We start from the raw sequence: 13,825 nt of genomic DNA, 5'->3' as shown, positions 1-13,825 counted from the left end.
ACGACCAATAATTCATGATATGCATAATTACAAAATACAAAATAAATAGAATTTTATATGTCGATAATAATGTTTCATAATTTTGATAACGTGTTGCGTGATTGGTCGTATTCTCTGACCGCTGCTGACAAAACAGAATTGGAGTTGTTTTATGTGAGAGGTTTATTACCCTTGAGACATGTCGCGATTGAGCATGATATTCTGAGGGAAGCCCTAGATTACTGGAGTCCAGAAACCCATTGCTTTAAGTTTGATTATGATAAACTCTGCCCTCTGCCGGAGGAATTTGGTGCGATCTTTGGCTTTCCTGCTAGGAATCTCGTTGCCATGCCTACTCTGCGCGAATATTATTACCAGGATTTTGAACGTTATCTGAATTTGAGAGATCCTGATTTGAATAGGATTGTTTGTGGTAATGAAGTAGATCTAGAAAAGCTTGCAAATTTATATTTTAATCGCCCTGTTTCTGAGTCATATCACGTATATCGTAGAAGGGCTTATATTTTTTGCATGTTTAGCAAGCTTTTATTTGCAAACGGTAGGGTAGGACATGCTTGTTTAGCGTCTGTGCTTGAACATGTTGAATCTGGAAGATCCCCTATGCCTACTTGCCTTGGAGAAACTTTGCGCGGCCTTGACGAAGCAAAATCTGACCGGAAAGCCATCAGGAAGGGCTCTCTAGTACTACTGCAGGTAAAGATGGCTTCGGATTGATTCCCGTGACACCTGGCTGGCACCGTGTCACGGTAAAGTTCTCCCGTGACACGGGGCAATCTGCCGTGTCACGGTGGGAAATCTGCTTTTTTTTTTTTCAGATTTGGTTGATGGAGCGTTTAGAACTTTTTGAAGCCCCTGACGATATTGAAAAATATGGTCCCAATGATCTTATCCGAAGAAAGAAAAATTACTCGGCAAACATGTCGTATGATGATTGGAAGGTGTTCTTTGCAAAGAGGGAATTTTCCATTCGATGGGTGGTACCTTGGTAGAGACTTACTAGGATGGTTGGGACACATGATACACCGTATTGTCGTATTCCTAGTACATCAAAGCTGACTTTTTATTGTCCTTCTCGAGTGATGCGACAATATGGACTTGAACAAGTAATTTCGCGCTATAATGATAGTCCTCGTGAAGTATCATTGCATGAAAATAATGTTCACAAGTACGAGCTCTATTGGATTGCAAGACCTATGTAGACCGTTTCTGCGAGTGATCAAGCTCCTCCCTCCTTATCTAGTGCATACAAGGCATGGTTGAATCCCCGAAGTAGAAGGGAGAGGTTTGGATCACGTAAATTTGATATGAAAGAACGACTTGGAAGTAAGAAGGCGCCCCCTAAAGATCGTCTTGGTCCGAGAACACAAGGAATTGAATTTAAAACTCCTATAATGCCTAAGAATAAGACTTATGTGAAAGGAAAGGGTAAAGAAAAGATGGTTTATAGGGAAAAGCAACCTAGGAACTATAAGAGGGATGAAAGGGAGGAGAGTTCGACAAGGGGTGTGACGGTTCGGGCTACAAGGGACACACTAATGGTGAAGGCCAACTTGGTGGACAAGAAAGATGAAGCTTCGAAGGTGAAGAAGGATTAGATCAATATTGCTTTGCTGTTTAAGTTTAATTTTTAAATAAGGCGCATGATGCCAATGATTGTAGTCACATTTATTTCAATAATAATAGCGTGTTTATTTTTTGCCTTAATTAACAATTACAATGACTTCTTTTCTTTATTTTTTTTAATCCGAGTCTAGAAGTCGGACGCAATGGAAGAATAATAATTACCGAATATTCAAAAAAATAACTAAAATTACAGTATATGAATTGCCGTGTCACGGAGTAATCTGCCGTGTCACGGTTAAAAAGAACGTGTCACGGTGAAATGTGGTGCACCGCGAAATCAGTTTGAGATAATGGACAAAGAACAGCTCTGCTGTGACGCGGCAGTTTTTGCCGTGACACGCTGACATCTGCCGTGTCACGGTGGGTTCTACCGTGTGACGGTTGATTTTCCTTTGTAAATTTGTTGCGTTTTTCTGCCTTATCTGCTATATGTAGTCGACAAAGAAGGGATTTTTGTTTTTAAAGTGGCCGGGCCCCCTTGAGGGGTTGCCTACGTATCCTTATAAAGGAATCAGGTCAAACGTAGCTCTATTGGGTCCTGAACCCATGCTATTAGGCATAAAACTTCTTGAGTTGATCCAAATTGGTTAAGTTGTGGAACTCGTTACCATCCATGTCTACTAATTGTGCAGCTCCACCAGACAAAATAGATTTAACGATGTATGGACCCGACCAGTTCGGTCTAAATTTTCCTCTTGGATCAAGCACGTTTTTGCGAAGCGCTTTAAGCACCAAATCACCTTCCTTGATATTCCTAGTCTTGACTTTTTTATTGAAATGTTGTGCCATACGCTGTTGGTAGGTTTGGACGTGATGCAAAGCTGCCAAGCGTTTTTCGTCAAGTAAGACTAGTTCGTCATATCTTGCTCTAATCCAGTCGACTTCATCTAATTGGCTTTCCAGTGCAATGCGTAGAGAGGGGATTTCAAGCTCTATTGGTTGTACGGCTTCAACTCCATAGACCAAAGAGAATGGGGTAGCCCCCGTTGATGTACGAACAGAAGTTCGATAACCCCAAAGGGCGAAATGTAGCTTGCTCGGCCAATCCTTATAATTTTCCGTCATCTTTTCGATGATAGTTTTCACATTTTTGTTAGCCGATTCGACTGCACCATTTGTTTGTGGTCTATAGGGTGATGATCTGTGATGTTTGATATGATATTTCTGTAGTAATTCTGCACACTCGGCTTGGAAGTGTGTCCCATTGTCACTGATCATTTCGTGAGGTACCCCATAGCGGCATATAATATTTTTCTCAATGAACTGAGCTACATGTTTTGCCGTTAACTTAGCATATGAGGCAGCTTCGACCCATTTAGTGAAATAATCGATTGCTACGAGGATGAATTCATGTCCTCCTTTCCCTGGTGGCGTTATTTTGCCAATGATGTCGATACCCCAAGTAGAGAAAGGCCATGGGGAAGTGTATGTGTAAAGAAGCGAAGGTGGAACATGCTATAGGTTTGCGTAGACTTGACACTTCATACATTTCCTGACGTATTCGTGACAATCTCTCTCCATAGTAGTCCAATAATATCCTTGTCGTTGAATCTTTTGGACTAACATCTTAGCATTCATATGTGTTCCACGTATTCCGGCATGAAGGTTCTCCATGGTCTTATATGTTTCTTTCCCGGCTATGCACAAGAGATTTCTCCCTAGCGCAGTCCTTTTGTGGAGTTCTCCCCTGATGAGCACGTACTGTGAGGCCAGGAGCCTCAAAGCACGGCGTGCCCTTTTATCATTATTAGGAGGTTATTCACCCTTGGTCACGTAGTTAACGATATCCATATACCATGGTTCTTCATCTTCTTCTTGTGATTCTTGTTCATCATCAAGTGCATGAACATATGCTGGCTCATATCTTCGCTCTATAGTTAGCGGCATCCTAATTGTGTCCGTCGGAATGCGCACCATCGATGCTAACTTTGCCAGTGCGTCAGCAAATTGGTTTTCTTCTATAGGCAAAAACGTATATTCCACTTCATCTAGTTGCTCCGTGAGAGTTTCCAGATGAGCTTGATACGTAGCGAGACTTTCACTTCTCACCTTCCATCTCTTAGAGATCTGGTTAATAATTAGTGATGAATCACCATAAATTCTGAGCTTCTTGATTCCTAAGGCCACCGCTGTTTCTAATCCCAAAATGCATGCTTCATATTCTGCAGCATTGTTGGTGACATCAAAGTCGAGTTTCATGGAAATTGGGATGTGTTCTTCACTGGGTGATACCAACAAAACCCCTACACCACACAATCTTTGGTTTGAAGCTCCATCGAAGTAGAGCGTCCATCTATCATCTTCAGTCATAAGTAGATCCTCGTCAGGGAAATCATACTCATCTTCTTCTTTCTCAACTTCTTCTAGTGGGAAGTCCGCTAGGATGTCAGAAACCGCAGAACCTTTGATGGCCTTTTGTGGTGCGAATTTTAAGTCAAACAGAGCAAGGTTGACTATCCATCTAGATAACCTACCATTGAGTGTTGCTTTTTCAAACAAATATTTGAGAGGATCCATCTTGGACACAACATGTACTGTATGAGTAAGCATATAATGTCTTAATTTCTATGCAGCCCACACAAGTGCGAGGCACAACTTCTCAAGTAATGTGTATCGTGTCTCATATCCTTGAAGCTTCTTGCTCAAATAGTAGATTGCATTTTCCTTGCTTTCAATCTCTTGTGCTAGCATTGCCTCCATCGTTTCTCTTGTGACCGTAAGGTAGAGTCGAAGAGGAAAGTCAGGCATTGCTGGTGCTAGCACAGGTGGGTTTGACAGATACTCTTTGATCTTGTCGAAAGCTTTTTGGCAATCATCATCCCATGTCACTGGGACATTCTTCTTGAGCTTTTTGAATATAGGTTCGCATATCGCTGTGAGTTTGGATATGAACCTACTTATGTATTGCAATCTTCCAATAAAGCCTCGAATCTCCTTCTCAGTCTTGGGTGGTGGCATGGCCATGATTGCTTTGACTTTCGCGGGATCTATTTCAATCCCTCGAGAATTGATCACATAGCCAAGCAACTTGCCTGATGTAACTCCGAATGCACACTTTGCTGGATTTAACCTCATATTGTACTTGCGATGTCTTTCAAAGAACTTGCGAAGCGCAATGATGTGGCCTAGGCGATCTTTTGATTTGACGATCATATCATCAACATAGACTTCCACCTCTTTATGCATCATATCATGTAACAATGCTGTGGCTGCTCTTTGGTAGGTGGCACCCGCGTTTTTCAACCCGAATGGCATTACCGTATTGCAGTATGTTCCCCATTGTGTGATAAATGTGGTTTTCTCCATGTCTTCCTCGGCCATAAGCACTTGGTTATATCCAGCGTAACCATCCATGAAGGAAAGGAGTGCATGATTTGTTGTGTTGTCGACCAGAATGTCAATGTGAGGTAGAGGAAACCCATCTTTTGGACTTGCTTTATTGATATCCCTGTAATCAACACACATTCTGACCCTTCCATCCTTTTTTGGGACTGGAACCACGTTAGCTATCCATTCCGGATATTTGGACACTTTGATGAAACCTGCAGCTAGTTGTTTTCTTATTTCTTCTTTGATCTTAAGAGCTACGTCTGGCTTCATACGACGCAACTTTTGCTTGACGGGCTTCATACCTGGAATGAGTGGTATAGTATACTGTGCAATATCCCTGTCAATACCTGGCATGTCTTGGTAAGACCAAGCAAATACATCAACAAATTCACTAAGTAAGATAATTAACTCTTTGCGTTCTTCTTGACTTAGTGTTTATCCAATTTTTACTTCTTTGGTAGTCGTATCATTGGAAATATTGATTGTTTCTGTATCTTCGATAATTGTTGTTTTATTATCATGTTCTTCCATTGCTTTTATTATTTTTTTGTCATTTTTATCATTAGCAAAGCAATATTGATCAGGGTTAGGGGAATGACACACATCGTAAGCAAAGGTACTCATTTTATTGAAATCATTGGTTGTTACATCAAGGAGGGCAAGGTCAGCTGCGACCTCGCCAGAATTATTTGGAATAGAAAGGGAAGACTTAACAAGAGGCTCAGCACTAGAGGGAACTACAGAAAAAAGACTCTATAGCAGAAAGGGGGTCGGCCTTAGATCCTAAGGGTTCATTAACAGACTCAAACTCGAACTCGGACTCAGACGATTCAGGTTCATCAAACATGGGGCCTTAGCCAGCGGTTACTTCAAGTTTTTCTCCATTTGGCATAGTGACCTTCACCGTCTTGCTCCATCCTTTCAGAGCACTATCGGCTGGGGCAATTAACTCCGAAGGATCAAAATCCTTGCTTGACATGACCGCTTGAATGAGCGCAAAGTCGTCATTGTTGGTGGGCCTAGGTTCATTCTTTTCCAACCCGAAAAGAAGACTAATGCTCATATCATCAGAACCTGGGCTGGTTGGTTCTTCAGCTGTTGAGGAGACATCACCTTCGTCAATGAAGTCACAATCCATGAACATCTCAAAACCTGGTTCACGCTTCCCCTTGTAGACGAAAGGTTCAGGAAATTCATAGCACGGGAAATTCTCTCCTTCCTTGACAAATTGACCATTGAGCGTAAGGGGATAGGGATTTATAGCCATCTCCCTATTCTCTTTTCGAGCTGCGTTCCGAGCAACCATCTTGATCACAGCTTGCTTTACATCTTCCTTTGTTGGTATGAATCCCAAGCCAAAGGTGTCCTTCTTTAACGAGCCTTGATGCCCCCATAGTTCAGCTATCTTCTTCTTGATGCCAAGGGTCATTCCAGGGAAGTGCCCTTGTTTCTTCATGATTGCATTGATATTATCTTTAGAATAAGGGTCAAACTCGAGGTGGCACCTCTCGTCTTCCTCGATCATAAGCACATCTTCTAAAGAAAATCCCCAGAGGTCCTCATCTTCCTCATCATGCTCGACATGAACAATAGGGGTATCAATGACTTGGATACGTATGGGAGAAGCATCAATGGTGATTGGAACTCCTCCAACTATAGCCTTAACTTTCTAGTGCAGTGATGATGGGATCGCCTTCAACTCATGAAGCCAAGGGCGACCTAACAGTAGATTGAAAGAAGCCTTGATGTCCACCACCTGAAACTTGGTGCGACGTTCAATGGCTCCAGTAGTGATATTCAACATGATAGTACCCACGGCTTGACGGCGAGTATTATCATAAGCTCGGATTCCCTGAGTGGAGGGAATTAATTCTTCATCTTTTATGCCCAACTTCCTTGCAGTGCGCAACGGGCATACATTGATTGCTGAGCCATTATCAACTAGGCTCATGGGAATATTCATTTGCCTACATACCATAGTAAGGTGTAGGGCTTTGTTATGTTGATCCCCTTCCGGGGGCAAATCCTTGTCAGAAAAGGAAATCAAGTTGCTAGGACTTGGCAACTCAGTAGTGAGAAAGCTGACTAGTCCTTGAGGAGTCATGTCACTATCAACTCCTATCTTCACAAGAGCATTCATCACAGCCTTCCGATGCTCATGAGACGTAGCCAACAGCTTCCAAACATTCATTTCCACCTTGGTATTCTGCAATTGTTTGATCACATCGTTGCTTACAGGGTCGATGGGATCGACTATTGGTTGTGCTTGCGGTGAAGGTCTGGATGGGGTAGGTTGCTGTAACCTTCCAGTTCTAGTGAGAACCTTGACCTCAGGATCTCCCCAAACATCTTCGCTATCTTTCAAACTGACAACGCCAAGAGATGAACAAACTATGTCTTTGAGATAGACGTCCTCATCATCACTATCCCAAATTCGGTAAGGGTTCATCTACAGGTTGGATGAGTGTTGACGGATCAAAGGAGACTTCATCTCCCATGATAGCCAAAGCATCAGAAAGAGGACCAATTTGAATATTAGGCTTCTTGCCCCCTGGAGGGACAGGAAGTTAATTAGCATCAATCAAGTCCTGGATCGCATCCTTCAACTTCCAACATTTTTCAGTAGTGTGACCTTTGCCTTGATGGAATTTGCAATGAGCATTGGGGTCATAGCTAGCATTTCTGTTCTCTGGTCGAGGTTCTGGAAAAGGTCCAATTGGCATAATCAATCCTTGACTATGCAGGCGATCGAAAGCCGCATCATAAGTCATTCCCAAAGGCGTGTAAACCCTCCTTGGCGTTTGGAATCTCTGAGGAGCAGCATTAAGGGCCAGCACATCATTGATGTTAACATTGTTGGTAACATTATTGGGCTTGGAAGACGAAGAAGAAGGACTGTCGTTCTTCTTGTTTTTCCAAGTGTTATTGTTGTTATTGTTGTTGCTACCAGTAGTCTTCATCAGTTCATCTTTGATATTGATTCCAATATCGTATATTGTTGGGGTTTGGTGAGTCCGACTCACCGCGGAAATAAACCCAAAACCAAGACCGCACTCGCAATAAATAAAACCATGAACATAATTAAATTAATCACAAGATTAAGTTAAGCTAATTACCTTTGACGCGTGCTTCGCTCCAAATGAGCTCTTACTTGAAAGCTTCAAGTCCCGCTCGCACGGAGACCTCCAACGAAGTCCACCCGCACCAACAAAACCGACTAGGTCCAATGTCTTGGAGTTAGCAAGACCCGACCAACAAAACCCGAGTAATAATATTGAGTTCAAAGGTTTTCACTAATTGTGATGCCTTTTTAAACTTTTACTCAAGCATCTTTCCCAATGCCCATACTTGGGTATTTATAGGAAATGATGGGAGTATCATTTGCTCTCCCATCAATGTGGGATACTTTGATTTTTCCATTTTATTTTAAAGCTAAAATAAAATTAATAATCAAGCTAGTAATAAATCAACAAGTGGCAAGCTCATGTGAGTGGTTAGGTGAGGACCATTTGGAGAAGGGGGGGGGACCAAACTTGCTCCCCACTCCCTCTCCCATAGCCGGCCAACACACTCCCCACACACTTAAGGACCACAAGCCACATGGCACCCACCCTTGGGCACCAAGGCAGCCAAGGTGGGCTGCCATGTGCTGCTGTCCGTGGCAGCCACGCCCAGCAAGCCCAGCACTTGCATGCGGGCTGCTGCTGCTGCTGGCCAGCACGCCCAGCATGCTTGTGCGGGCTGCTGCTGCTGGGCTTGTGCCTCGGCCAGCGCTGCTAGGCAGCAAGCAATGGCCTAGCCATGCTGCTGCTAGCAGTTGCGGGCTGGCACGCCTAGCATGCTAGCATGGGTGCGCTAGCACGCACCAGCCAGCCTAGGCTCGGCTTGGTGCGCATGCTAGCCACCATGCTAGGCCATACGCCCTTAGCACTCGGTTTGCTAGGGCATTCCGATGCTAGGGGTATTTTTGGTCTTTTGTTGATTTATTACTATTTCTCGTCTCGTCTTTCACTATTTTTCGACTCGACTTCCGACGCTCGGTTTCGACGCTCTAAGCTCGAATTTCCGACGTCTAAATAAATATTACTCGGTTGACTCATTAATTCCTTCCGGATTAATTCGTCGATTCGGTTTGTTGAATGCTTGGGTGTGACCCGAAGGGCTCAGTCAAGATTAAGCTGTAACATTAATTATCCATTAATATTACTGATCGGAAGCGGCCTCCACCCAGGCATTCCGATCACTTGACCTTACTGAATATATTAGCTTTCTAATAATTCTGAATCCGCTAACGGAATAGTACACTTGTTCGAAGGACACCATTCCTTTCAATCTCCCACTTGTCCTTCCGGACAAGTGCTCATTTTGTGTACAGCCCTTTCCTATGTCGCTTAATGTCTCTTCATGAACTATAAGGTAAGATTTATCTTGTCATCCTTATTACGTCCAGAAGTGTTTCCCGATTCCGAGTCCGACTGTCAATAAACAGATGATTTCTAAAATCCATCCGAGCACGGCCATGCATTTTACAGTCTCGCTCTACGAGAGGCCTTGTATACAACAAAGACATCTTCCCTATTTTACTAGGGGGACATTCCCAGTCTTGTAATGTAGCTCCTCTTACTGAGAGGACCTAGCCGCCCGAGTGTTGCCATTATAATCCCCTATTACGGCAGACGTTTGACAACATCAAAGCGAACAAGTACTCAAACAAGAGAACTCCCACTACTCATGGTCGAGGAAATAGGTTCCGATAGCCATAATGAGAAGTATACTTATGACAAAAATTTTTAATTTCTTAAAGTATTCTCATAGGTCGATCCAGTATGGTTCTAAACCAATACCTGTGCAAATGATTTATGACAATCATGTCCTCGTAGCACATGAAACGGTGCTATAAATCAGACTACACACTAATCTCAATCGGTCATTAATCGTCCATCGTTTAAATGACCTTGATTAGGGATAATTTTCGATTATAATATTCAATGTTCACTTAATAGGTGTTTCCTTACCAAGACTGGTCTTGATACCCTATTTTGAATATTCTCAGAATCGAATGGACTCATTATTTAATCCTAAACCACAATTAAATAGCATAATGGAGTAATAAAATGTTGCATGAAATTTTATATTACTCCTAAACATGAATGGTTTTCCTTAGTGTCTTACATTAACTTTTCTCAAAATTAACTAAAAACACTAAACAAGGAAATCAAAGCCAGTCTCCAACATGCTTGATTCCCATTGCCTCAACGTGCTTGTTGTGCTTCACTTGAGGCAAAGGTTTAGTAAGTGGATCGGCTACATTGTCATCCGTTCCAACTTTGCAAATTCTGATTTCACCCTCTGATTTCCATTCTCGAATCATGTGAAATCGCCGCTTGACATGTTTGACCTTCTGATGTTCTCTAGGTTCTCTGGCCTGAGCAATAGCTCCATTGTTGTCACAATAGAGGGCTATTGGACCCTTTATAGAGGGTACAACATCAAGTTCGCCAACGGAAAGAATGAAGCATATGGAATCTGATTCATTCTTTCCCGCTCATCAGGTGTCTGTGGACACTGCTTCTTGCTTAGGGTTATGCCATGTGACATTGGCAGGTGACCTCTTTTGGCCTCCTCTATGCCAAATCGAGCAAGTACCTTATCAATATAAGTACTTTGACTCAATCCAATCATCCTTTTCGATCTATCCCTATAGATCTTGATGCCTAGTATGTACTGAGCCTCTCCCAAGTCTTTCATTGAGAAGCACTTTCCAAGCCAGGCCTTTACAGACTCTAACAACGGAATGCTGTTTCCAATGAGCAATATGTCATCGACATATAAGACTAGGAAGGCGATGTCACTCCCACTGACCTTCTTGTAAACACAAGATTCGTCTGGATTCTTGATAAAACCAAACTTACTGATGGCTTCATCGAAACGCAGATTCCAACTTCTGCTTGCTTGCTTTAATCCATAAATGGACTTCTTAAGCTTACATACTTTCCCAGCATTGTTTTGGTCGACAAAACCTTCAGGCTGTGTCATATACACAGTTTCTTCCAAATAACCATTAAGGAAGGCGGTTTTGACGTCCATCTGCCATATTTCATAGTCGTAATATGCAGCAATCGCTAGGAGGATCCGAACGGATTTAAGCATTGCAACTGGTGAAAAGGTTTCATCGTAATCAATACCATGAACTTGTCTGTAACCTTTTGCCACCAATCTAGCTTTGTAAATGAATACATTTCCATCTTTGTCGGTTTTCAACTTGAAAATCCACTTACATCCGATCGGTATATAACCTTCGGGTAAGTCAACCAAGTCCCAGACTTGATTTTCAAACATGGAATCCATTTCAGATCTCATGGCCTCTTGCCATTTAGCAGAGTCGGTGCTTGCCATCGCTTGCTTGTAGGTTGCCGGTTCATCTCCATCCATGATCAGGATGTCCTGATTCTCGGTTAATACTAAACCAAGATATCTATCAGGTTGAGATCTCGGCCTCAGAGACCTACGTAGGGTAATGGATTGAGCATTTGCATTGTCGGTTCGACTTTGCACATTTTGATCATTTTGACCTGCGTCAACAGATGCTGTTTGAGCACTTTGACTGTCATTATGATTTTGTTGCTCATCCTCACGAACTTCGTCGAGTTCGATTTTCCTCCCACTTGTCATTTTGGAAAGGTGCTCCTTCTCCAAAAAGACACCATCGCGAGCAACAAACACTTTGTTCTTCGATTTGTTGTAGAAGTAATACCCTTTGGTTTCTTTTGGGTAGCCCACAAAGTAAACCTTGTCAGATTTGGGATGAAGTTTGTTAGAGATCAATTTCTTGACATATGCTTCGCATCCCCATATCTTTAGAAAAGATAACCTAGGAGGTTTCTTCGTCCATAATTCATATGGAGTCTTTTCTACAGCTTTTGATGGAGCACGGTTCAGTGTTAGTGCCGCAGTTAGAAGTGCGTGTCCCCAGAAAGAGATAGGAAGATCACTAAGACCCATTGTTGATCGTACCATGTCTAACAAGGTCCGATTTCTCCTTTCGGATACTCCGTTCCATTGTGGAGTTCCTGGAGGTGTCAATTCTGAAAGTATACCCTTTTCTTTCAGATGGTCATCGAATTCTTGGCTCAAGTATTCACCACCTCGATCCGATCGAAGGGCTTTGATTTTCTTGCCAAGCTGATTTTCAACTTCACTCTGAAATTCTTTGAACTTTTCAAATGATTCAGATTTGTGCGACATGAGGTAGACATAGCCATATCTACTATAGCCGTCTGTGAAAGTGATGAAATATCGATGTCCATTTCTTGTGGTTGAGCTCATTGGTCCACATACATCGGTATGTATAAGACCCAATAAGTCACTTGCCCTTTCTCCCAACTTGGAGAATGGATGTTTAATCATCTTGCCTAATAGACATCCTTCGCAATTCTCAAACGATTCTAAATCGAAAGAGTCAAGAACACCTTCTTGTAGAAGTTTCTTGATGCGTTTGATGTTAATGTGGCCAAGACGACAATGCCACAAGTAAGTCTGATTTGACTCCATGGTCTTAGCTCTTTTGGTATCATTATTCACATTATAAACTTGTTTGTCTAATGAAAGCACATAAAGACCATTTTCAGAATGTGCAATACCATATAAAACATTATCGAGATAAAATGAACATTCTTTGTTCTTTACTCGAAATTCAAAACCTTTGGCGTCCAACGCCGAAATTGAAATAATGTTTTTGGTAATGTTGGGAACATAATAAACATTATCGAGTTCCAAAACTAGCCCGGTGGGCAAAGACAAACTGAGAGTTCCTACGGATACGGCACCAATTCTGGCTCCATTGCCGACCCGGAGTTCAATCTCTCCCTTCTCTAGCCTTCTAGCGTTCCTTAGTCCCTGAGAATTGGAACAAAGGTGTGAGCCACATCCGGTATCTAATACCCATGATGTTAAGCTAGTGAAGTTAAAGTCTATAACGAATATACCTGATTCAGAAGCAACGGTTCCGTTCTTCTTATCCTCCTTGAACTTGAGGCAATCTCTCTTCCAATGTCCCTTCTTCTTACAGTAGAAACATTCGGAATCAGATTTAGAAGACGCTACCCTCTTATCCTTGGTAGCTTTAGACTTAGGCGGAAAAGTTTTCTTCTTACCTTTCCCCTTAAAGCCTTTCTTCTTCTTGCCCGAAAATTTGAACGGCTTGCCCTTTTTAATCATGAGCATATCATGCTTTCCCTCATCCTTGAGCGTTTGCTCAGCTTGCTTCAACATACCATGAAGCTCGGTGAGGGTTTTCTCCATGCTGTGCATATTATAGTTCATCTTGAACTGATCATAGCCTTTGTGCAGCGAGTGGAGAATGATGTCAATTGCCATCTCGGTTGAATACCCCGCATCAAGCCTTCCCATGTTTTCAAACAATCCAATCATTTTGAGTACATGTGGGCTGACTGGCTCTCCTTTCTTGAGCTTGCTCTCAAGGATCTGCCTGTGGGTTTCAAACCTTTCAGTTCGGGCCTGCTCTTGGAACATATTCTGCAATTCAGAAATGATCTCAAAAGCCGTCTCCTTTTCAAAGAATGTCTTTTGAAGCTCAGGAGACATTGTGGCCAGCATAATACATTTGACATCTCGATTGGCACTTTGCCATCGATTTAGGGCAGCTTGAGTCACCTCCTCATTGGGAGTCTCGGGCATTTCCTCATCAAGGACATATTCCTTTTGCTCTTGCATGAGAACAATTCGCAAATTCCTTTGCCAATCAAGAAAATTTGGCCCACTCAATTTCTCTTTGTCGAGAATTGAGCGTAAGTTGTTCGAGTTATTTGAAGACATGATTCTACAATTGAAAGAATTTAAAATGAAAAACCAT

The sequence above is a fragment of the Chenopodium album genome, chromosome 24, assembly GCF_948465745.1.
Source record: "Chenopodium album chromosome 24, dcCheAlbu1.1, whole genome shotgun sequence".
Lineage (NCBI taxonomy): Eukaryota > Viridiplantae > Streptophyta > Magnoliopsida > Caryophyllales > Amaranthaceae > Chenopodium > Chenopodium album.
The sequence above is the reverse complement of the archived record's forward strand: the minus strand, read 5'-3'. Positions refer to the sequence as shown.